Source organism: Erinaceus europaeus, chromosome 20 (assembly GCF_950295315.1).
Source record: "Erinaceus europaeus chromosome 20, mEriEur2.1, whole genome shotgun sequence".
NCBI classification, from domain to species: Eukaryota; Metazoa; Chordata; class Mammalia; order Eulipotyphla; family Erinaceidae; genus Erinaceus; species Erinaceus europaeus.
Genome location: NC_080181.1, coordinates 39,160,638 through 39,184,684, shown reverse-complemented (window position 1 = coordinate 39,184,684; position 24,047 = coordinate 39,160,638). Strand labels below are relative to the sequence as shown.

Sequence of the window (24,047 nt, the reverse complement as noted above, 5' to 3'; positions counted from 1 at the left end):
TAATGATAATAATAATAATAATTCTGTACACAGTCAGTATTTGGATACCTACAGCATTTTTCTCTTTTTCTGTCAAGGAAGCTAGTGAAGTTTGGCAGATACCCTTTTAAAAAATTCTACCTTACATGTACAAAGGAGACGTCATGTGCTCCAAGACTGTAATACTCATATGGTGTAAAGATAAATTATACAGTGTGAAAAGATTTGCAACTATATATGCATGATTTTCAGCCACCTGGTTATAATCTTTCAAATGGACTCTGTATATTAAGAGGCAGTTAGATAGCATGGCCACGGGGTGGCGCCACAAAAAGTGTAAATTGCACCAATCACCTGGTCTTGCTCTTAGCTTAAGTAACTCTAATTCACAGCAGCAAAACTTGGTCATTGTTAGAACTTCTGCAAAGTCAGATTTTACTAGAGAAAGAAAAGAGTTGCCTCTTCTAGTACTATGATGGTAATTAAAATCTTTTATTCATAAAGCACCCATTCCTGGGATCTTAACAATGTATTGTGAGTATAGTGAAGAGATAAAGAATAGTAAACTTGGCATCGTAAATACAAACAACTCCAAGAGAAAATGGGGCAAGGGCATTTGGACAGAATCTTCACCAAGGAAGGGATTCAGGAGGCCAACATATCTGTTGAAAGTCCTCAAATTGGACACTGATTACCAGAGAAATGCAAATAAAGACAAAGGTGAGACATACCACTTTAAACTAACATCACACAAATGTAAGAGAGGATGTGAAGAGATAGGGGACATTCCTGCACCAATGATGGGAGTGTAAATTGATCTAACCCTTGTGGAAAACAATCTGGAGATTTCTCAGGACTGATAAGGAATCTTATCCCATCTGTTAATACTCTACAAACTATGGAAGAGCCTGGAACCATGGGTGGATGAAGATGAAAGGAGTTTATTTCGGCCAGGCCAGGAGTCTAGTCAGCGCAGGAACCTGATTGTGAACGCTTGAATATTTATACACTAAATCTGGGCGAGGGTTACGGTAAATATCGACTACAAAAGCCAATGTCAGGAGCAATTAGCTAATTTTAGATGGGGGAACCCAAGGAGTGGTCTGGGATTTCTAGAGGGGTGGTCATAGGTGGACCACCACTTGGGAATGTTGGTCCAGACAGCAGGCCTGGCATCACTCCCAGTAAGGGAGGAGCAGCCTTGGAGTCTTTCCTGGTAAAATAGGTAACAGAGCTAGCTTCTTATCTGTGAGGTCCACACATTTATTTATTTATTTATTTTTATTTAGAAAATGGAAGTATTGACAATACTATAGGATAAGAAGACTACAGTTCCACACAGTGCCCACCCACAGAGCTCCATATCCTATCCCCTCCCCTGATAGCTTTCCTACTCTTTATCCCTCTAGGAGTATGGACCCACGGTTATTATGGGGTGCAGAAGGTGGAAGGTCTGGCTTCTGTAACTGCTTCCCTGCTGAACATGGATGTTGGCAGGTTAATCCTTACTCCCAGCCTGTCTCTCTCTTTCCCTAGTAGGCTAGGGCTCTGGGGAAATGGGGATAGCACTCTAGTATTTTGTCACATTCTAAGTAGTCATATTTTATATATTTTATATGACACACTAATTTCTTCAAACTTTTAACTATAGCCTACTCTTACTAAAAATGGAATTATTGGCTATTCCCTCTCAGAACCTTAGAAATGGACCTACTCTATGGCCCAGCAATTTTTCTCCTGGGGATTTACCCAACGGAAAAGGAAACACCTTTCAGAAAGGATCTATGTATACCTATGTTCATAGCAGCGCCATTTATAATACCCAAAACTTCTATGCAACCCAGATGTCTTACTTTAGATGAGTGACTAAGAAAAAGGTGTGGAGGTGTTGTTTTCGACAGGCTGGCTTCACGGGCGGGTAACAGACGACCCGGGACTCACGGCTGGGTTGTACGCAGTATCTCTTTATTCATGCAGGACGCAGCGCAATCTATACCAAGCTAAGCTAAACTAACAACTAAAAACAATCTTGTCCTTATAAATATACTAGCCCAGTAGGGTGGGAACAGGATGCGCCTCAGAGAGGGTGGAGAGAAAAGTGACTGGTGAAAATCAGGGTATGACAAGGAGAGGGGGTGGAGCAGGCAAGAATTCTACCACTGAACCACCAATGCCCTGGAGGGAGGGTGGTGCTTGTTAACAGAGTTTATGTAAACAGAATACAGTGTTATGTAAATAGAATGCAGGAGGGATTAAACCAAATGAAACAGAAGGTATTTTTAAAAGCAGAATTAGAAGCATACCAACATGGAGGGAGTCCGGCGGTAGTGCAGCAGGCTAGGCGCAGGTGGCACAAAGCTCAAGGACCAGTGTAAGGATCCCAGTTCGAGCCCCCGGCTCCCCACCTGCAGGGGTGTTGCTTCACAGGCGGTGAAGCAGGTCTGCAGGTGTCTATCTTTCTCTCCCTCTCTCTGTCTTCCCCTCCTCTCTCTATTTCTCTCTGTCCTATCCAACAATGATGACACCAATAGTAATAATAACTACAAAAATAAAACAACAAGGTTAATAAAAGGGAATAAATAAATATAAAAAAAGAAAAAGGTGTGGTGTAGCATATGTACACAATGGAACACAATGGAACTCAGGTGTTAAAAATCACGAAGTTAATTTCATCTCATAATCTTAGATGGAACTTGAAGACATCCTGTTAAGTGAGATAAGGACAAATATGGAATGATCTCAGTTTTAGGTGGGACTTAATAAATAGGCACCAGGAAGGAGAACACAAAGTCAAATTTGGACTGGGCATGATGTATTGGATCAATGCCAAGGGCTCTGGAGAAGAAGTGCTAGGAAGGGGCTGAACAGGACCTGGAGATCCTGGTGAGCGATGAGGTGAAAGGACCAAGGTTGTGGGTGAGAATGTTTTACAGAGAACTTTCACAATGACTGTACTGTAAACCATTAGCACCTCCTATAAAAATTATTTTAAGTTTTCCAAGAAGAAAGAAAGAAAAAAAAGAGTGAAAGAATAGTGGTCTGGGGACATAACTTACTGGGTAGAGCATCGGCCTCACCAAGTACAAGTTCAGGTTTAAGTTTCAGCCAGAAGAAGCACAGGGAAGGAACTGTAAAGTGTCCTCTCTCTCTCTCTCTCCCCCCCCTCTCTCCTTCTTTCTCTCTCTCTCTATCCCTCTTTCTCTCTCTCTCAATTAAAAAAAGCAGCAAAACAAAACAAAGCACTCCAGGGTAGTGAAAGCATTCATGAGTTAGATACAGACTCAGAAATAAAGAATCATAGAAGATATAGGACTTTTAGATGTGTACTTTAGTTATATGACATTAAAGACATCTTCTTAAAGGGCTGGGCAGTGGCACATCCTGTTAAGCTCCAGGACCTACCTGTACAAGGACCCAGGTTTGAGGCCCCACTCCCCACCTGCAGTGGGGAAGTTTCATGAGTGGTGAAGCAGGTCTGCAGGTGTGTCTGTCTTTTTTTCTCACTCTCTGTCTCCCCCTTGCCCTCTTAATTTCTTTCTGTTCTATCAAATAATTTAAAAAAAGAAAGAAAGAAAGAAAAGGAAAGGGCGGGGTTAGATAGCATGATGGTTATGCAAATAGACTGTCATGCCTGAAGCTTTGAAGTCCCAGTTTAAATCTCCAGCACCACCATAAGTCAGAGCTGATCAGTGCTCTGGTTAAAAAAAAAAAATGGCACAATGATCCCGGTTTGAGCACCTGGCTCCCCACCTACAGGGTTGTCTCTTCACAGGCAGTGAAGCAAGTCTGCAGGTATCTATCTTTCTCTCCCCGTCTCTGTCTTCCCTTCCTCTCTCCATTTCTCTCTGTCCTATCCAACAAAAATGACATCAATAATAATAACTACAACAATAAAACAACAAGGGCAACAAAAGGGAATAAATAAATAAATGTTAAAAAATATATTAAAAGAAGGAAAAATGACTTCCAGGAGTGGTGGATTCATAGTGCTGGCACAGAGGTCCAGCACTAACCCTGGAAGGGGGGAAAAATGAAAATTTAAATATTCCACTAGGGTCACAAGTTTCTAGGGAAGGAGAGACTAAGTCTATATGAACTATATCCAAACATAACCCCTCTGCGTCTGCAACCAGAAGGGGGCAGGTGGCATCCTCTCAGAGCACGGTACACTTAATCTGGTTAACAGAAATGCTGGGCAGAACTGAAGCTTCATTTTGTTGTTCAACAGTTAGGGTGTCCTGCCCTGGGAAATTGCTCTTTGGCAAACATCTGGCGACCCCACAGGCTCTGAGAACTCTCAGACTGTCATTACCACATGTTCTAAGGCAGTCCCTGCCCACAAGGTCCCTGAGATTTGTAGAATGTGCATTCATGGGCAATGAGATCTATGCACTCTATGAATTGACCCTGTGGTGAATGAATGTTAGATGGGGTGGATACAGACTGCTCAGCTGGAGCATGAAGTGACAAGGCCACAGAGCTTGTGCTGTGTGAAGCCACACTCTGCAGCTCTTAGTAGACTTAGCAGGCAGTGGGAGTATGGAAGAGAAATGTCTTTCATCTTTTGCCAACTTCGTTGATCTCATTGCTTGTTTTGTGTGAGTGCAAGTAGACTGATCTGATAACCCTCCATTTCTGCTCTCCATTTGAGGGAGTTCTACCTTAGGTCTGGTTTTCATATTTCTGTCTTCAGCCCTGTCTTTTAGTAGTTCTTACTAAAATTCCCTTGCTCCTCTCTCCTTACCTTCCCTCCACTCCCCCTCCCTTTCCCTCTCCTCCCCTTCCTTTCCCTCTCCTCCCCTCCCCACCCCACCCCTCCCCTCCCTTCTCCTCTCCTCTTTTCTTTTTCACTCTTCCCCATCCCCACTCCTTCCCTCCCTCCTCTTCCTTGCTTCCCTCCCTCCCTCCCTCCCTCTCTCCTTCCCTCCCTCCCTCTTTGTTCCATCCCTTCTTCCCTCCTCTCTCCCTCCCCTCTCTCCTCATCCCTCTATCCCTCCCTCCCTCTCTCCCTTCTCTTTCCTCCATCCTTTCCGCCCTCCTCCTCCCTCCCTCCCTCCCTCCCTCCCTCCCTCCCTCCCTCCCTCTGTCCCTTCCTCCCTTCCTTTCTTCCTCCATCAAGGTTATTGCTGTAGCTTGTTGCCTGCACGACACACCCACTGGTTCCTATTTCTTTACTTTTGTGATATAGTAGGATTTTGAGTTTCTGGAGAAACTATCAAATACCATTGACATATGTTGTTTATTTAGTAAGGAGATAGGTCTGGCTATACAAATGAGTGAGGCATACATGACACATCTTGAGCTTAATAGCAGAGGAGTTCAAGATGCAAGGAAGAAATGAATTAGAAATGGAATTACTTGGTATTACTGACTTGTGTTTATTTGTTTTTTTTCCTAGTGACTTAAAATACTTACATATTTATACTAGTCACTTGAAGTGACTAGTATCAATATCAGAACAAGTTTTGTCTATATGGGTAAGAAATGAAAGGTCACTTTGTGGAGATGTTATTATGAGCTTTCAGTGATAATGGGATCTTTTTAATTTTTTTAATATTTATATTTATTTATTTATTCCCTTTTGTTGCCCTTGTTGTTTTATTGTTGTAGTTATTATTGTTGTTGTCATTGTTGGATAGGACAGAGAGAAATGGAGAGAGGAGGGGAAGACAGAGAGGAGGAGAGAAAGATAGACACCTGCAGACTGGCTTCACCACCTGTGAAGCGACTCCCCTGCAGGTGGGGAGCCGGGGTTCGAACCGGGATCCTTATGCCAGTCCTTGTGCTTTGACGCCACCTGCGCTTAACCCGCTGCGCTACAGCCCGACTCCCGATAATGGGATCTTGCACCAAACATGTTCCTATATTGCCAGCACAGTAAGTCCCGTAGTTGCTATGCTTTATCAAGAAAACAGTTAATCATGTTCAAACACTACACAGTTTGATGGCTAACAGGCATGAAAACAGTGCTAAAAGCAACTGATTATTAGAGAAATGCAAATAAAGAAGTGGTTGTCGGTATCTGAGGCACAGCAGTGATAGTATGTCCATATCTTCATGCACACTTTGTCCAACAGGAAATCCCAATACTCAGATATCCTTGGGAAATCTTGTGCAGTACAGATCAGAATTCTTGTTTTACCTTGATGGAGGGTGAGAGATAGAGAGGGAGGGTGAGAGTGAGAGAAGAAAAGACAGCAGTTGCACTGTTCCACAACGTGGAAGCTTCCTTTCTGTAGGAGGAGACCAGAGTCTTGAACCCAGGCTCTCTCTCACACATGGTGGTGTGTGAGCTTTACTGGCTGAGCCACCACCCAGCCCCTCGTTGTACTACTTTTAATGATCATGGATCTTGGAAAGCCTCCTTTGAGGGAACGAGTTCCACTGGTCCTTGACACTGAAATCTCCACTCAGGCCAACTCAAACAAAGTTACTCAAACAAGGAAAAATATTCTGAGACTAAAGTTTATTCTAAGAAAGGCCAGTGTGGCAAAAACCCTTCTGTCTGAGGGAGACAGAAGTCCGCACGGAAGGCCAGTGTGGCAAAAACCCTTCTGTCTGAGGGAGACAGAAGTCCGCACCCTAACACAGAACAGTCTAACTTTTTATAGCTTTGTAACAAATTAATCCCACAGAAAGCTTACATCAGCAACAAGTATAAGGGGTTACATCTGGAGAGGGGTTTAGGGTCACAGCAAAGATAGAGATTACAGAGGGTAAATATTAAATGGCAGGTACATCAATTTATCTCAGGACAAGTACAGTATTTTTTACTATTTTACTAAATGTTCCCATATGGTATTGAGATAGGCAGTAATCTGAAGGTTAACAGGTCACATAGTTTCTCATTAGCCTTGGGATGATCACTCTGGCAGAGGGGGAAGCTTTGGCCTCCCACAACACCCACTGACCTCTGGGAAACCATAGAGTTGTCAAGCGTTACAGAGTGATTGATTAAATCATAGTTTGTGCTAGTCTAAAATATGCATAAGACCAGAATATCAAGATACAGTATATATTGTATTAGATGTTCCCCAACATCCTTGTATGGCTTGAGTGCAAAGCAGGCTGATTCTGTAGCTGGAGAAATGTGCTGACATGAACTGGTTGCCCCGTCTGCTCACCTCTTTGTGCTTTTCCTCCTTCCTACCAGGAGCCATGATTTCAGGGTTGATTTGACAAACTTTGACTCTTATCCCTTAGATTTTCTCCTCTACTGCGTTCTAGGGAGAAAATGCCACTTAAATGGTAACAGTGCCTGTCTGCTCTGTTCAGAGAAATAACCATCCAACTGACTGTCTCTGGAAAAGCAATAAATCAGCACTTTTAAAGATGCAGATGATGCCTTGGGTTTCTGGGAAGAACAGAAAATATCAGACCCTTAGAATGTGTTCAGTAAGGGAGTGAAGTGGAGGGTGGGTATTAAAGAGGAAAAGGGTCTCCAAACAGACTTATGGGGGTGGGAGGGGGAGAGTCCAGCTAAGTCAATCACAGTGGTTGATTAAATTGGATTCTCTGGAATTTTTGTTTACATCTGGGAGACATACATTGGTTTCTAAAAAAATTCTACCACCTTACCCCCCTTTTTTTTCTTGTACAATCTGTGCAATTTATATCTGGACTAATTTTCCACTTGTGTGTGAGAGAGAGAGACTGAGACTTCAGCACCAGAACATCCTCTGGTATCATAGTACTTTTATGTGCTGGAATTCAAACCTGGGTCACAACCATGGCAAGGCATGATCCCTACTTGGTGAGCCACCTTCCAGCCCAGAAATAGCTTTTTAAAAAATATTATTATTCTCCTCTTTAGTCTTTTTTTTAAAGTTCTTTTTAAAAATATTTATTTATTCCCTTTTGTTGCCCTTGTTGTTTTATTGTAGTTATTCTTTTTGTTGTCGTTGTTGGATAGGGCAGAGAGAAATAGAGAGGCGGGGAGACAAAGAGGGGGATAGAAAGATAGACACCTGCAGACCTGCTTCACCACTTGTAAAGCAACTCCCCAGCAGGTGGGGAGCCGGGGCTCCAACCGGGATCCTTATGCTGGTCCTTGCGCTTTGCGCCACATGCACTTAACCCGCTGTGCTACTGCCGGACTCCCTTCTCTTCTTTAGTCTTTTCAGGAGTTCCAGACCCATTACTTCTTTCATGGAAAAAAAATGTTTCTGTGTCTTCTTGCTGCTGCCTTTCTGGTGGTTGGCCACAGTGACCAGCTAGCTACCCCTTGTTATGTTGGGATGAGTCAGGGTTCGAGTAAGCAGTGTCCTTTGGTCCCAGAGTTTTGGAAAGGCCGCTCAGTAAATGAAGACCTTGTTGCCCTCTGTTTGGGGGAATCATTATTTTGATTATCCTTGCTCACTTCTCTTTTCATCTCAGTTAGGAGTTCAAAACATTCATGCTGGACTGTGAAAGAATGAAAGTGGAGCATGGGGTTAATGGGAGGTCTCATTTTGGCCATTCTCATTAGAGCAAAGTGTCTAATAGGATTCCAGAAATAGTAATTTCTGCACTTTATTATATATATATATAGAGAGAGACCACAACACCAAAGCATTCTTCAATGTGATGAATATGGTGGGGGGTGGTGGCAGTGGGGATGGGGTCAAATCTGGGTCTTATACACATGGCAAAGCAGTGCTGTAAGTGATAGTTGCCCTTAAACCATCTTAGAATGTTTCTAACCAAAAATAATTACTTGTTGGCCCTGCATTAATAATCATCTCATATTCCTAACTCTCTGTATGTTGATCATAAATGTGAAGTGTCTCAGTTGGATAACATTCTGTTTTGCTGTGTATAAGGTCCAGGTTTGAGCCCAGTCCCCATCACACTGAGGAAGCTTTGGTGCTGTGTTCTCTCTCTCTCAATAGAAAATCTAAGGCCTAGTTTTAGTTAGTTTACCCAGTAGGCATGATTCCTGAGTCCCCAGTTAGAGGGGCTCAAAGTATCATGTCTTTGGAGAAAGTCTCATTGCCATGTCAGATGGGGTACGTTGCCTCATAGCTTTTCTCTGTGCCCTGTCATTTCCTTTGTCGTCCACAGGTTCTGGCATCTGGGTTCCCACCTGGAAGTGCTCATTTAGATGTTTGTCTTGCACTAGTATAACAGATGGTCTAAGAAATAAATGGATAGATGCCATTCAGTGAAATGGATACAAATGTATTTGATTCTTCCTTATCATTTGTCCAAGAAACTCTTCTGTTAGCCTGTGCTCTTATCTCTGGACTAGGGTTTCCAGGTAACACTCACTGAGGATTGGAGTCATCAAAAACTTGCTCCAAGGGGGCTAGGTGGTAGCATAATGACCCAACGACTGACATAAGGATCCCAGTTCAAGTCCCCAGCTCCCCACCTGCAGGGGGCTCACTTCACAAGGGGTGAAGTAGGTCTGCAGGTGTCTGTCTTTACCTCTCTCTGCCTTCCCCTTATCTCTCAATTTCTCTCTGTTCTATACAACAGCAATAACAAAAACAGTAACAAGACCAATGACAACAGTTACAACAAAATGGAAGAAATGGCCACCAGAAGCAGTGGATTTATAGTGCAGGCACCAAGCCCATCAATAACCATTCTCTACAGGCTCGCTTTGGAAGGATATATACTAAGATTGAACTGATACAGAAAAGATTAGCTTGGCTCTTGCACAAGGATGACATGCAAATTAGTGAAGTGTTCTTGGGAGAACTATGATGGTAACCACTGGGGGAGAGGGGAGACAGATCTTTGGTCGGAGTGGTGTGGAATTATATCTCTATTGTCTTATAATCTTATAAATCATTATAAATTCACTAATAATAAGTTGTCAATAAAAACCTGCTCCAATATGTAGATCTCTAGTTCTAAAAACTGTAAATCATACCAGACTGCTCCATTGCTGTAGGAAGAATTGGAGATAGAGGCCCAGGAATGTATAAACCTTTCTGTGTTGGGCAGTGAGATTTGTGGCAGGGACTCCAGATCTTCCTGCAAATCCTCAAAAGCTTGTATATAAAAAAACTGGGTCACTGTTCCCCCTATAGGTGACATCCCAGGGATTTGGACCAGCAATCTGACAAGGAAAATGGGAATTATATCATTTTTTTTCTGTTTTTGTTTTGTTGTGACATAGGCTTCTATTTCTAGAAAAGTAATGAGAAAAGAGAAGGGTACAAAACAGAACTTAGTTCTCTGCTGTGCAGTGGTCAAGCAGAAACTGAGCCAAAAGAGGGAAAAATGGCTTCCATTGGATTCATGGTATAGGCACTGAGCCCCAGCAATAACCCTGGAGGCAAAAAAAAAAAAATCAACTTCTATAAAATGCCTTCAGTCTTTTATGTTCACAATATTTTAGGCTCCCCTGAGAGTTTCCATTTTCCTTAACCTTAATTGAGCTAACATTTCTGTGAGATTAAGCTGTTCACAGAAACCTTGTTAAAGACTACATATGTTTTGAGCATCAACTGGCATTCGTTATCTCACCCCTTTCGTTCTGCCTTGAAATCATGGAAGCTTTTCATTGTTTACATCTCCTGGAAGTATAGTGTGGCTTAAAATTTGGTCTCAAAGACCAGTAGGCTCAAGCCTTATATAACAAACACCTCACTTATGTTTTGGGTTAATATGGACTACTTTCTTTTCTTTTTTTTTTTTTTTTTTTTAATTTTTTTTTAAATATTTATTTAATTTATTTATTCCCTTTTGTTGCCCTTGTTGTTTTATTGTTGTAGTTATTATTGTTGTTGGATAGGACAGAGAGAAATGGAGAGAGGAGGGGAAGACAGAGAGGAGGAGAGAAAGATAGACACCTGCAGACCTGCTTCACCGCCTGTGAAGCGACTCCCCTGCAGGTGGGGAGCCGGGGTTCGAACCGGGATCCTTATGCCGGTCCTTGTGCTTTGCGCCACCTGCGCTTAACCCACTGCGCTACAGCCCGACTCCCGACTACTTTCTTTTCTTCTAGCCAAGTCACTTTAATGAGACATATATGTGCTGATATATAAGTTGCTAGCACACTTACACCCAAGTAGGTATTACTTTCAACAAGATCCTTTTATGTGATTTAGACTTTGATTCAACTATTCCTGGAAGAAAGAGAAGGACAAGCACCACCAGATTGGAAGCATTGAAATGCAGACCCCAGGCCTTCTGAACGGCTTCCAGACAATGCTAACATTGCCCACACATGGATGTAAAAACTTGAGTTTCTTGCCAGATTTAAAAACAGTGAAATATTTTCTACTCTTAAATCCCTTGGATTGGAAGCTCTTGAGTCTTCTAAGTTTAAATGATTTTTCCTAAATTACTATGCTATATATATTAAAACCAATTCTCCATGAACTGCGATCTGTTGAAAAGGTGTCTGTTTTTATTTTTGTTTTATTTTTTATTTTTTCTCTATCCTTGAACAGGTAGGAAATAATGAACTGGGTTAGCAAAATAGCTCTCTTGGATAATGCACCTCCTTTGCCATGTATTCAGCCTAGGTGTGTGCCTTGCCCTTACCACAGTGGAGGAAGCTTTGGTGCTGTGGCGTTTTTCTCTATTTCACTCTCACTCTATCTGGAAAAAAAAAGGCATCCTGGAGTGGTGAAGCCCTGGAGATGACAAAAATGGAGCAGGAGGAGGAGAAGTAATTACTAGCAATAACATAATTATAATAGAATATTTATAAAGAAGGAGTGGCTCGGGGGGGGGGGGCAGGCAGTGATGCACCAGGTTAAAAGCATATAGTACCAAGCCTGAGCACCCATGTAAGGATCCAAGTTTAAGCCCCTGGCTCTCTACCTGCAGGAGGGTTGCTTCACAAGTGGTGAAGCATGTCTGCAGATGTCTTTCTTTCTCCCTATCTCCCTCACTCTGAACTTCTCCGTGTCCTGTCAAATAAAATGACCACCAGAAGCAGTGGATTCTTAATGCTGGCACTGAGCCCCACCTATAACCCTTGAGATAAAAAAATAAAATAAAGAAGAAGTGGTTTATGAGAAATGAAGAAAACACTGAAAATAAAGTAACAAAGAAAGGAAGCTAGATACCCAAGAAAGAGAGACCAGATCCTGGGGTGAGGTGCAAAGTTGTTGAGGAGGCAAGATGGGGTTATGAAACTGGCTTCCTGAATGACAGGAGACACTGTGGCCTGGCTTCAGTAGAAATTGCCTGAAACACGCCATCCAAGTTACTGGGGAAATGCGTTCACACAAAAGTGTGTGACTGAGGAGACTTCCCCCACAAAAGTACCCTGAGGAGGGTGTTGGGTTTTGCTGACAGCTGTGTAGTAGGATTCAGGTACTAGAGTAGCTGGCCACGCTGCAGGGACTGGACACTAGAACCCAGAGTTAGAAAAGTCATGAACATGTGAGAGCTGAGCCCCGAGATGCCACCAGGTTACAAGAACTGTATGTAGGAGTAACAGCATGAACTGCAGAAGTTTGTGAAAAGATTTCAGAATCTAGTAACTAATCTTTGTCAGTATTTCTCCAGAAGCCATTGCTGACAAGACAACTGATGGCTGATGGGTCAAAGAAGCATATCTGTGGTCTGGGAGGTGGCTCAGTGGATAAAGCATTGGATTCTCAATCATGAGGTCCTGAGTTCAATCCCTGGCAGCACATGTATCAGAGTGATGTCTGGTTCTTTCTCTCTCTCTACCTGTCTTTCTCATGAATAAATAAATAAATTATGTGAAAAAAGAAGCATATCTAGGAAGCCCATATTTATTTTTTAACCATTTAATATTGATTCACAAAATTAACAAGATAATGGAGACAACTCTGCACTATTCATACCACCAGAGTTCTGAATCCCCAATTCCTCCATTGTAAGCTACAGCAGTTCTCTTCAGGTTGTAGATATGGGTTGATTTCTACAACTACATGTGTAAATTTGTATATATTTGCCTATTTTTTCCTATGTTATCATCTTCTCTTTCTAAGTCACATATACACCTATTACTATAGCCAAATGTCCCTCCCTTTTTCCTCCTCTCTCTCCAGTTCCTGATGGAGTTGGAATTCAGAGCCTTCTGGTCCTCTTCCTCCTGTCATTTCTTTACCACTGGGAGTATGGATTAAAATTCTTTGGCAGGAGGGGGGGTGCAGAAGGAGAGAGTTCTGGCTTCTGTAATTGCTTCTTGCCTGGATATGGGCATTGGCAGGTCGATCCATACCCTAGCCTGTTTCTATCCCTACCCCTAGAGGGGTGGGCCCAGCTTCTTATTCATGAAAGAGGTCATCAAATTGTAGACTCAGAGCTGCAAGGTACAATCTACTACTTCCTCACAGCCACAGTGGCAGAAGCTCTTTGCTCGTTATGGGGATGGACAGTATTTGACATGCAGTGGAACTGTAAAGAAGGAGGACATTGAAGGGGATGAATTGTGACCCTTTCAGAAAGGAAACTGTAAAGTGTTCGCCTCAGAGCTATAGAAAGGCATTTATTTAATCAATACTTCACTGTCTCTCATTTTGTCAGAGGCCCTGAATCTCCCGAGATGGATGACGTCTGGTGGTCTGTGTGCCATGGTCCACATCAAACAGGAAGGTCAGGCATCATTGCAAAAACTCTTAACTTCATCTGCAATATTCTTGTCTTTAGGTTTATCATTAGTTAACAATTTATTCTGCTTTTTCTCTTAACTGTTTTTTAGCCACTAGGTTTCAGATGCTATCATGATGCCAACCTGATTTCCCTGGGCAGACAACCCCAGCATGTGTCCTGGAGCCCCATCTCCCCAGAATTCTGCCCCACCAGGGAAAGAGAGAGACAGGGTGGGAGTATGAATCGACCTGTCAACGCCCATGTTCAGCGGGGAAGCAACTACAGAAGCCAGACCTTCTACCTTCTGTATCCCACAGTAATCCTGGGTCCATACTCCTAGAGGGATAAAGAATAGGAAAGCTGTCAGGGGAGGGGTTTGGATACAGAGTTCTGAGGGTGGGCATTGTGATAATGTACCCCTCTTATCCTATAGTCTTGTCAGTATTTCAATTTTATAAATAAAAGTTAAAAAACAACATTTCTAACTTCAAGTAGGATGCTACTGCCACTCCTGCAGATGGGACTTGAATTGTCTCTCATTGATGGAGAGGGACACTCACACTGGATTGTGAATCATCTTGCTTCTGTTTTGTTCATGTCTGCTTTTAGTCCTGTGCCTTGGATGTCAAAGGAACAGCCAAATGGATGCAGTGTGACCAGAACTATGGACCTGCCCTCTGAGCTCATAAACAGAGAGATGCTTTTAACAATGTGTCAGCCTCCTGGATTTTTATACTTGTGATTTTCCCCCACCCCCCAAGGGCCAGTGTCAATCAGGGTTGAGAACTTTGTCCTAATTCCTGTGTAAGAGTAGAGAGATCATTGTACTCAGAGGCAGACCACTCTCACCCTGTGCAATTTGGTCACTGGGAAAAGCTTCCCCATGTCGCCTGTATAGGTGGTTGCATCCATCAAACGAATGAGTTGCTTTAAACAGATCCAAAGTGTCACGTACTTCCACTGTTCTACTGTGTATCAAAGTGCCGTTAGACAATATAAGGCAGTCAAACTTGTGCCTTTAGAACTGCAGTCTTCTCTCTGTATAGACAGGTACCCCAATGTGTTTAAATGTAAATAGATGAGGAATAGGATATAAACTAAATGTTAATTGTAGTTATTCCAGGAGATAAGGTGATGGATGACTTAAATTTCTTCTTGTATATTTTGACTCATCTTCCAAATGTTACATAATCAGAAAGCACCAAAGGTGTAACAGGGAGAAGCAGGGTTTGCTTAGAAGACACTCACTTGTTTTATAGAGGAGGAATACCACAGCTATATATGCACAGGGAGGGAATGCCTGCACACTCACTAGGGGGTGGGGGGAGAGAGCTGGAAATAGTGTCTGTGGGTTTGCTTATTGAACAGAAACCCATTTCCAAATACTCCCTGCTCTTTGTTGTGACTGATTTCACTGTTTGAAGGTGTCACAAAGTGACTTCCCAGAAGAAGGGGTAGAATAGTGAGGTAGTGAGACGTATTGGGGACATAAGAGGCTGTTTTCTGTCCCTGAATGGAAATTGTGCCCCTACTGAGGACACAAACCTATTTCCCACTCTTACCACCTTCTGGTGGTAAAAATATTGCCCCAGAAAGGGGACCAAATGGTGTTGCACCTGGTTGATCATACATGTTATGGCACAAGGACCCAAGTTCGAACCCCCAGTACCCACTTGCAGAGGGAAAGCTTTGCGAGTGGTGAAGCAGGGCTGCAGGTGTTTCTCTGTCTCTCTCCCTCTCTATCTCCCCCTTCCCTCTCAATTTATGACTGTTTCTATCCAATAAATAAAGATAATAAAAATAACTAAAATCTAATATATATATTAAATCTAATATATATATATATATATATTAGATTATCCCTAGCATCCTGAATGCAGCTGAGTCCTTGCTTTATATATTCAATGCCAATATAAAGAGTCAGAAAGTGGCATTGTTTTCCTTTTGGCAAGATATTACCACGTTGATAAGGGGGTGGGAGTGGAGTGTTCTGGGAAAGTATCAAGTAATCATGACCACTGGACACTAATTGTGAATTGTTTTCCATTACTGAGAGTGACAGCAGCCACATAGGACCTTTCATCCTGTCAGACTTTCAGACTTGTGTTCAGTCAGCCTGCATCTCACAGCACAAGTGAAATACACTTTCAAAGAAGAAAAGTCTTGTGCATATTAGTTTTCATGTCAGCAACCATTCTGTCCCTGCAGCTTTGAAGGTGGCATAACACCTGCTTCCTATTCTTTCCTTTACTGTCTTACAAAGTAGTGACTTGGATGAGATTTTAGGGCTCATGATTATAGGTGTAATGAAGAAGCTGGAACCTGGTTCTGGTTGCCCAAAGCAAGCTGTGACCCCAGAGGAGTCGAATAAGGATCTTTGAAGTCAGACTCTGAAGTAAATGTCTCTATGATTAATGACCATATTTCATTTTGAGTTTAGAAAAAGAGAACAAACCAATTAAAGTTCTTTGTATTCTCTGGGAGTCTTCCACTTGGGCCTGAAACCAACCTCACTTTACAAGTGTAAATGGACTGCTAAGCCCTTCCCCTTCCACCCCCCACCCATACCTTAGGCCTCCCAGGCCAATGGGAGAATTATAACTTCACTAACATTTTGATTTCTCTTCCATCAGCCAAACTCCAAAGATATCTGATCTTGCATTTACTCTCTCTGTTTTTTTTTTTCTCTCTCTCTGAGCTCCCTTGTATCCTTGGCAACTATATGGAACAGGCAAAATCCAAAGTGAAAAGCCTCTTATATATTTCTATCACAAGAAATTCACCCTCATCTAGCTTACTACTAGTTTAAGTTATCCGTCACCTTTGAGCTCAAAGCTACCAAAAGCCAGTGGCACTTGGTGAGATGGCCTTGGGCTTAGAGGTTAAGGAAGAACTAAAGTCTTCCTTCCTTTCTTTCTTTCTTTCTTTCTTTCTTTCTTTCTTTCTTTCTTTCTTTCTCTCTCTCTTTCTTTCCTTCTTTCTTTCAAGACTTTATTTATTTATTAATGAGAAAGATGGGAGGAGAGAGAAAGAACCAGACATCACTCTGGCACATGTGCTGCTGGGGATCGAACCCAGGACCTCATGCTTGAGAGTCCAAAGTGTTCCACTCTCTTCCTCTCTTTTCTCTTTAGTCCAATCTGGACAGGATTGTGGGGAGGTGAGGGAGGAAGAGGTACTGTGTTCTTTCCATACTGTCCTGTACACACCCTATCTCATCTGTTTTCCTTCCATACTTATCACACTCTTTGTCTCTGTCTCTCTCCCTTTTTATAATTTTGCCTCCAGGGTTATTAATAGTGCTTGGTGCCTGCACTACTCTTGGGGGGCAATTTTTTAAAATTTTAGTGGCTAGGTCAGAGACAAATTGAGAGAGGAGGGGGAGATAGAGAGGGAGAAAGATAGACATCTACAGACCTGCTTCTGTGCTTGTGAAGCATCCCCCCTGTAGGTGGGGAGTAGGGGCTCAAACCCTGATCCTTGCAAGGGATCCTTGCACTTAGTACTATGTGTGCTTAACCTGGTGCACCATTGCCCAGCCTCCTTCTTTGTCTCTTTATCTCTTTTGCTGGGGAATGCACTAATGAATAGGCAAATCTACATGTGTTAAAAAGCCTACTTACCATTCCCAGTATGGTGCTGGAACTTGACATATCTGTGACTTTTAGTATCAAGTCCCAAAATATGATTGCTGTGCATTAATTGGGGGGTGTCTGCTTCTGTGGGGATGTCAGGAGAATACACTCAGCATAGCTGGTATCCCTCTGCTGGGTTAGCATGGCATGAATGGGGTTTTCTCTGCCTGTGATAAAGCAATATTAATCTAAATACACTGAAAGTCTATTTCCTAGAGATGCCAAAATGGTCATATTTGCAATCAGCTCTGTACATTTACTCTGAATTAGGGAGATGTTTTCTTCTTAAAGTGGATCTTGAGAACTTGCACATTTTATTCTGGAGTTCTAGGAGAATTTTCTGGTGAATAGCAATTACTTTCCTCTTATATAGCTATGGGAATAAGAAAAAAAATATAGTTGACATTTTTTTTTTTAGATTGTATTGATTCATGCAGATGAAATCTCCCAAGAGCCTTTTCTGCCCTTTGGCCAGCTTCAGGCAGGGGGCAGAATATTTGGGTCTGGTCTAATGAATGAGGACAAGATTGCAAGCCTGTGCACAGTTGGATTTTACTTCATATAGTACAGCATTTATTTCTTATCCTACTCCTTGCAGCAGAAGCTAATTACAGTGCCCCATCTCCAGTCATTGTAGTGACAGATCGCTGCCTCTTTCCTGGGTCCCAGAAGGCTGGAGGGTTATCCAAAACAACCTTCTCCTGATTTCAAGACTCTTGCCTACCACAAAAGACTCTAGCTGGTTTTTCATTTTATAAATGGAATTCCTCTTTGTGGTCTCAAACCATTTTCTCATATTATGAAACAGATAAAATAGCTTCAGTATTTTATCACAGTCCTTCTGGAGTACCTTCTTACTCTTAGAAATTCATTCATAACCACACTTGTATCCCTCCCTCAGAGCCTCAGATTCTACAAGGTACTCAAAAAACACCCCAAATCACTTCTCCTAGGAGTCATGCACATCAATTTCTATCATATTCCCATATGGAAAGGGACTGGGGCTTTATGTGAATGTTTAGCTCGCTTCATAGTTCAGCCCTCCAGAGGGTTGGGCACACCATATCCCTGTTCTAAGGAGAAAGCCACCTGCCCCATTCCTGTCCAGAACTATCTCATGTTCAATGTGCAATATGTTTGGGACACTTTATCTCAGGCTGACACGCTCTGAAAACTTACCAACTATGAGATAACTGGCTCTTTGAACATCTACCCAAGTTGTATAGTGAAACAAAAACAGAATTCCTGAAAGAAAACCTCTAGAGAGAAGAAAGGAGTTACATATAGTCATTGGGAACCCAGGGCCAACCCTCTGGGAGTGGATCTGTCTTCTGGAGGTTATGCCTTACCCATGATCCTTCAGTACCTGGAACAAGATAGGCAGTAGTGAAATGTCTTCTGCAGGAAGACAGTATTTTTGATTTTGTTCTGCTTAGTTCTCTCTATATTGAAGTCATATGAAATAAGTTTTATTTAAAGAAAACTATGCACCTGGTCATTTATGAAGTGCCAAGCCACCCTGTTTGATAATTATTTTGATAATTTTAAAAATAGAAATCTTTAGCACATACCATTGTATTATCATCAGTAATATGAGACAGTGATTTAATAATTGTAGATAGTGTGATCACTACAATAAGTTTAACTAGTATCTGTCACCACATATTGCTAAGACTTTTATGTCATTTTATACTTTTAGCAAATTTTGAATATACAGTGTGGTAATATTTTTAAAAGATTTATTCATTAATGAGAGGAGAATCATAGCATTAGTCTGGCACATATATTTCCAGAGATAAAACATGAGACTTGAGAGTACTCATATTTGAGGACTTTATCCACTGTACCAACTCCCAGGCTGTAAAATAGCATTATTCCTTTTAGTTTCCATGATGTTTATCAGTGTCATTGGGGCTGAAAATTCATAATGGAATTTTGTTTCCCCAAATCCATTTTTAATTAATCGGTTTACTTATTTATTGGATAGAAGCAGAGAGAAATTATATGTAAGGGGAGATAGAGAGGCAGAGAAGAGGAGAGACACATTCAGCCCTTCTTCACCACTTGTGAAGCTTCTCCCTACAGGTGGCAGCTGGGGCTTGAACCTGGGTCCCTGAGCATGATGATATATGTTCACTCTACCAGGTGTGCCACTGCCTGGTCCCTCTCAAAATATTATATAATTTTACTTTATATAATTGACCTCAGAAGCAGCATTTTTTTTTTGTCATCCTTCAAGGGGCCAAAATGTGATATTTTCAGAAGTGTGTGTCTATGTGTGTCTCTGCTTGCGTCTCTGTGTGTATGTGTGAGTAGGGAATAAACAGAGGAGACAGATAAAAAGTAGAGGAAATGGAGCTGTAAAGATTAGTTTTCATTGGCTTGTAAAAAGCTTCATTGCTGCACTGAAGTTTTATTCTGTGAAGCACCATACAAAGCCATTGTATTGGGAAGACCATAAATATATATTCTTCTGTTGTTTTATGTAATAGTTATAGTCATACCCAATAGCTTGTGTTCAAAGTTAATGGTAGAAAAAAGATAATTTTTAATGATACCAATGTATGAATCCTAAATAATCTGCATCAAGTTAAATCCAAACGTGATTGTTAAATTTTTTTTCAAACTTTAGTTGAACATTGGTTACTGTTTCTTGTACTTTAAAATAATAATACTGTAAATGGCATTTGAGACTATGAAAAATTTAACAGAAAGATTTCCCTCTCTTAAAAAATAGATCATTGCAATAGCTGCATATGATAGAGAGAGAGAGAGAGAGAGAGGGAGCATTTCATATGAATAAGAACAAGAGAGAGCAGCTAGAGTACACTGCAGTGGCAGGGTCCAACTGAGAGACACAGGCATGCAATCCTGCACTCTACCAGGTCAGCTGTTATTTCTTCTATCATGAGACTGCCCCCCTTCACTGAATAAAACATCTCAAAGTACTTCGAGGGATAAGCTTGTATCAAGTCATCTTGAAACTTTGAATAGGCACCCATTTTACTTGCAAATAGTAAAGTGTGCACATTCTACCTTGATAAAACCACACTATAGATTATTTTTAAAAGATGATCCAGTACCATGGAAAGTGCCGTTTTTCCGCAGGAGCTCCATGTTGCTTTGTAGGAAAAAAAATGAGTTATATAATTCATCCTGAACCTAGCATAAGAATGATGGCAGCTCTTGGGAGATGATAGATGTAGTCAGCCAGCAGAGAACTAGAGATGGTGTTTGTATCAGAAACCCTTTCCGTCCTCTGAGTATTTCAACATGATTAAAAGAGACAGACAATTCAAAAGGTAGAAGGCAGGCTAGAAGATGTTCAGTGTTACACAATTTAAAACAAAGCCACACAATGAGAACGTGTAGTCTTTGCTACGTAAAAGATTTACAAGAAACAACTTAATTTTCTATGGATGAGTGAGGTTGGAATTGGCTTTCTGGTGGAGATGATATTCTATTCTCATGGTAGAGGTGGTATTTTTTTTTTTGCCTCCAGGGTTATTGCTGGGGCTCAGTGTCTGCACCACTAATCCACTGCTCCTGGAGGCCATTTTTTCCCCTTTTGTTGCCCTTGTTGTTGTAGCCTTGTTGTGGTTATTGTTGTTGTTGATGTCATTTGGTGTTGGATAGGACAGAGAAAAATGGAGGGAGGAGAGGAAGACGGGAGAGAAAGATAGACATCTGCAGACCTGCTTCACTGCCTGTGAAGCTACGCCCCTGCAGATGGGGAGCTGGGGGCTTGAACTGGGATCTTTACGCAGGTCCTTGTGCTTTGTGCCAAGTGCGCTTAACCCACTTCGCTATCACCTGACCCCCGTGAAGGTGGTATTCTATGGTGAAGAGTCCAGACTAGAAGAACCATATCCTGAAGGTAACTATCTTCTAGATGCTTGTGTGTCCAGTCAACTCTCTACTAGTCACTTTAAGAAGAAAATGACATTCAGGAGAGGAATTGCTTATAGCATTTATTCAGTGTGTGAGGTTTTGCGTGGTGAATATCACAGTTGTTTTTATATTTGAGGGTTTCCTCTGACCTCCTGAGTTCGCTCTTAATTCCTGGATGCCCTTCTTACAGACCACTGCTGATTTTTCCATCTGTGCTGGTTTTGCAGGAGTTCTGGCAGTCCATGGCTTTGTTTTGATTCATTTGCAGAATGTTAGGATCAGATGGATCTTAGATGATTTCACCCAGCCCTTCTATAGGTGACAGACAGTGGCTTCTTAGGAAATTTCCATATCAAATCCCCCAGACCTGTGAGTGTTGCTACATTTCTAAGAAGAAGAGATTAACAAGCATGGGATGAGATCACCCTCAATTACCAAAGGAGGGGGAGCTAAATCCAACAACAAACAAATCCTTATACAAGAGAGGCAGAGGGGGACTTGAGCCAAGAGGAGACTGTGTGTGTGAAGACAGAGGCAGTGACTAGATTTATTGTGACCACAAGTCATGAGATTTGGCAGATACCAGAAGCTGCAAGAAGCAAGGAAAAATTTGTCCCTAGCTCCTATTAGTAGCTTGATTTCAGACTCTTAACCCCCAGAACTATGAGAGAAAGCTAGTCTGATGCTTTAGAAGAGCAGTTTGTGGTATTTCTTTTTAGACAGAGCTAGAGAATTGCTGGGGCTAGGTAGTGGCACACCTGATTGAGTGCACAAGCTACAATGTGTAAGGATCTGGGTTCAAGCTCTTGGTCCCCACCTGTAGGGAGAAAGCTTCACAAGTGGAAACAGTGCTGCAGGTCTCCTCCCTCTCCATCTTCCCCTTCTCTCAATTTCTGGCTGTTTCTATCTAATAAATAAAGATATTTTTGGAGAAGTGGAACAGCAGATAGGGAAAACACAGCATTGAAGCTTTCTTCAATGCAGTGGAGGCCAGGCTAGTTGTGCACATGGTAAAGCAGCACACTATCCAAGTGAGCTATTTTGCCAAACTTGTTTTATGGTATTTTGTTATGACAGCTACAGTAAGTTGAAACATGTTGTGAATCTGCATTATAGCTTGTCTTGTTAAGGTGTCTGCTTTGTCATATCTATGACCCAGATCTGAGCTCAGTCCCCACTGCACTAGGGGAAACTTTGAAGTTGTGTGGTATCTTTCCCTTGCTCTCTCTCTCTCTTTCTCTCTCTCTCTCTCTCTCTCTCTCTCTCTCTCTCACTCTGTGTGTGTGTGTTGCTCTCTCTCCCTTTATATTTGAAAAAAATCCCAGAGAAGTGAAAAAGAATAAGACAAACAAACAACAACAAACAAACAAACAAAAAACCAACCTTACTGTCTTTATTGATAAATGAAAAGATTCATCAGAGAACTCAAGTGAACTCCCCTGATACCAGATCTTCCAGCATCCCAGACATAACCCTATGAGTCTGGGTTCTGTAATTCTGTCTGTATCTCATAACTGTCAAATTTGTCCCCCTCTTCTTCTTTCCAGTGAGGGCAGATAGTTTTAGCCAGAATGGTATCTAGAAAGATATTATCATCACCCAGAGAGAAATGACTCTTCACTCCCTGGGGAGTCACTGTGGTCCAGTCTGTGTGGTGTATGTTTCATCCATGCCATCCCAGCTGTGCTAGCACCTTTCAGCTTTTCAAGGACCTCCTTACAATAAGAATTAGGATGCACAGTCATCCAAGAAGATCTGTGTACACCTGTGTTCATAGCAGCACAATTTGTAATACCCAGAACCTAGAAGCAACACAGGTGTCCAACAACAGATGAGTGGCTGAGCAAGTTGTGGTATATATACACAATAGAATACTACTCAGCTATTAAAAATGGTGAATTCACCTTCTTCACCTCATCATGGATAGAGTTTGAAGGAATCATGTTCATTGAGATAAGCCAGAAAGAGAAGGATAAATATGGGATGATCTCACTCATAGACAGAAGTTAAAAAATAAGAACTGTTGGATAGTATGCCAGCTCCCCCTGGCTTCTGCTTAATCATATGCCTATATAGGGATAGATTTAATCCCATTCAAAGCTTTGGTCTATTTACATAAATCACTTTTACATTTACATAAAGCACCACACTCCCTCCAGGGCATTGGTGGTTTAGTTGTAGAATTCTCACCTGCTCCACCCCCTCTCCTTGTCACACCCTGATCCTCTCCTTGTCACACCCTGATCTTCCACCAGTCACTTTTCGCTCCACCCTCTCTATATCACATCCTGTTTCCATCCTACTTGGAGAGTATAAAAACAGCTGCTCTTTTTATTAAAGACACTTGGAAATTGCTTTCCGGCTCCGAGAGTTCCAGAGTGTATCTCCTGCGAAGTTAGTGCGGCAGGAGTTCCTGATCCCTCTCCCACGCAGCAGCCTAGATCGGCTCCAGTTGAGTTCTCTCCAACCCAGAGAGCACTAGCTCGGGAAGAAGTACCCTAAGGCTATCCCGGCAAAGAACAGAAGGGAAAACACAAAGCAGAACTTGGACTGGAGTTGGTGTATTGTACCAAAGTTAAGGACTCTGGGGTGAGGGTGTTTAGGTCCTGGAACAGGATGGCAGAGGAGGATCTAGTGGGGTTGGACTGTTACGTGGAAAACTGAGAATTATTACATATGTACAAACTACTATATTTTACTGTTGACTGTAAACCATTAAATTCGCCCAATAAAGAAAAAAGAAAGAAAAATAATTTAGGACTCAGCATCCACTGTACTCCCAAAGGCATGCAGCCACACATAAACTTGCCAGGTTCATTTGAGCCCTGCTGCATTTTCAAGACCAGCTGGACTCTCATTATTATTTTTCTAGTCGGTTGTATTCTGGGGTGCATTAATTTTAGAAATGCCAAGACAAATGGGGACTAGTGTGCAAATGTCCCTTATGGCTTAATTGTTTCCTGTGCTGACCTTTGTGGAAAAGTGGCAGCCAGCAGGGAAAAGAGCATCCTTGCCATCTCCTCCATGAGA

At 41.9% G+C, this 24,047-nt stretch overlaps 1 protein-coding gene and 1 pseudogene across 2 annotated transcripts in view; both read left to right on the top strand.

Annotated features, from left to right (window-relative positions):
- The window catches only part of GABRG3 (gamma-aminobutyric acid type A receptor subunit gamma3), a 671,194-nt gene that overhangs the window by 96,742 nt on the left and 550,405 nt on the right, over positions 1-24,047 (top strand). The window lies entirely within an intron of this gene.
- Positions 9,560-9,656, top strand: LOC132535033 (U6 spliceosomal RNA; annotated as a pseudogene).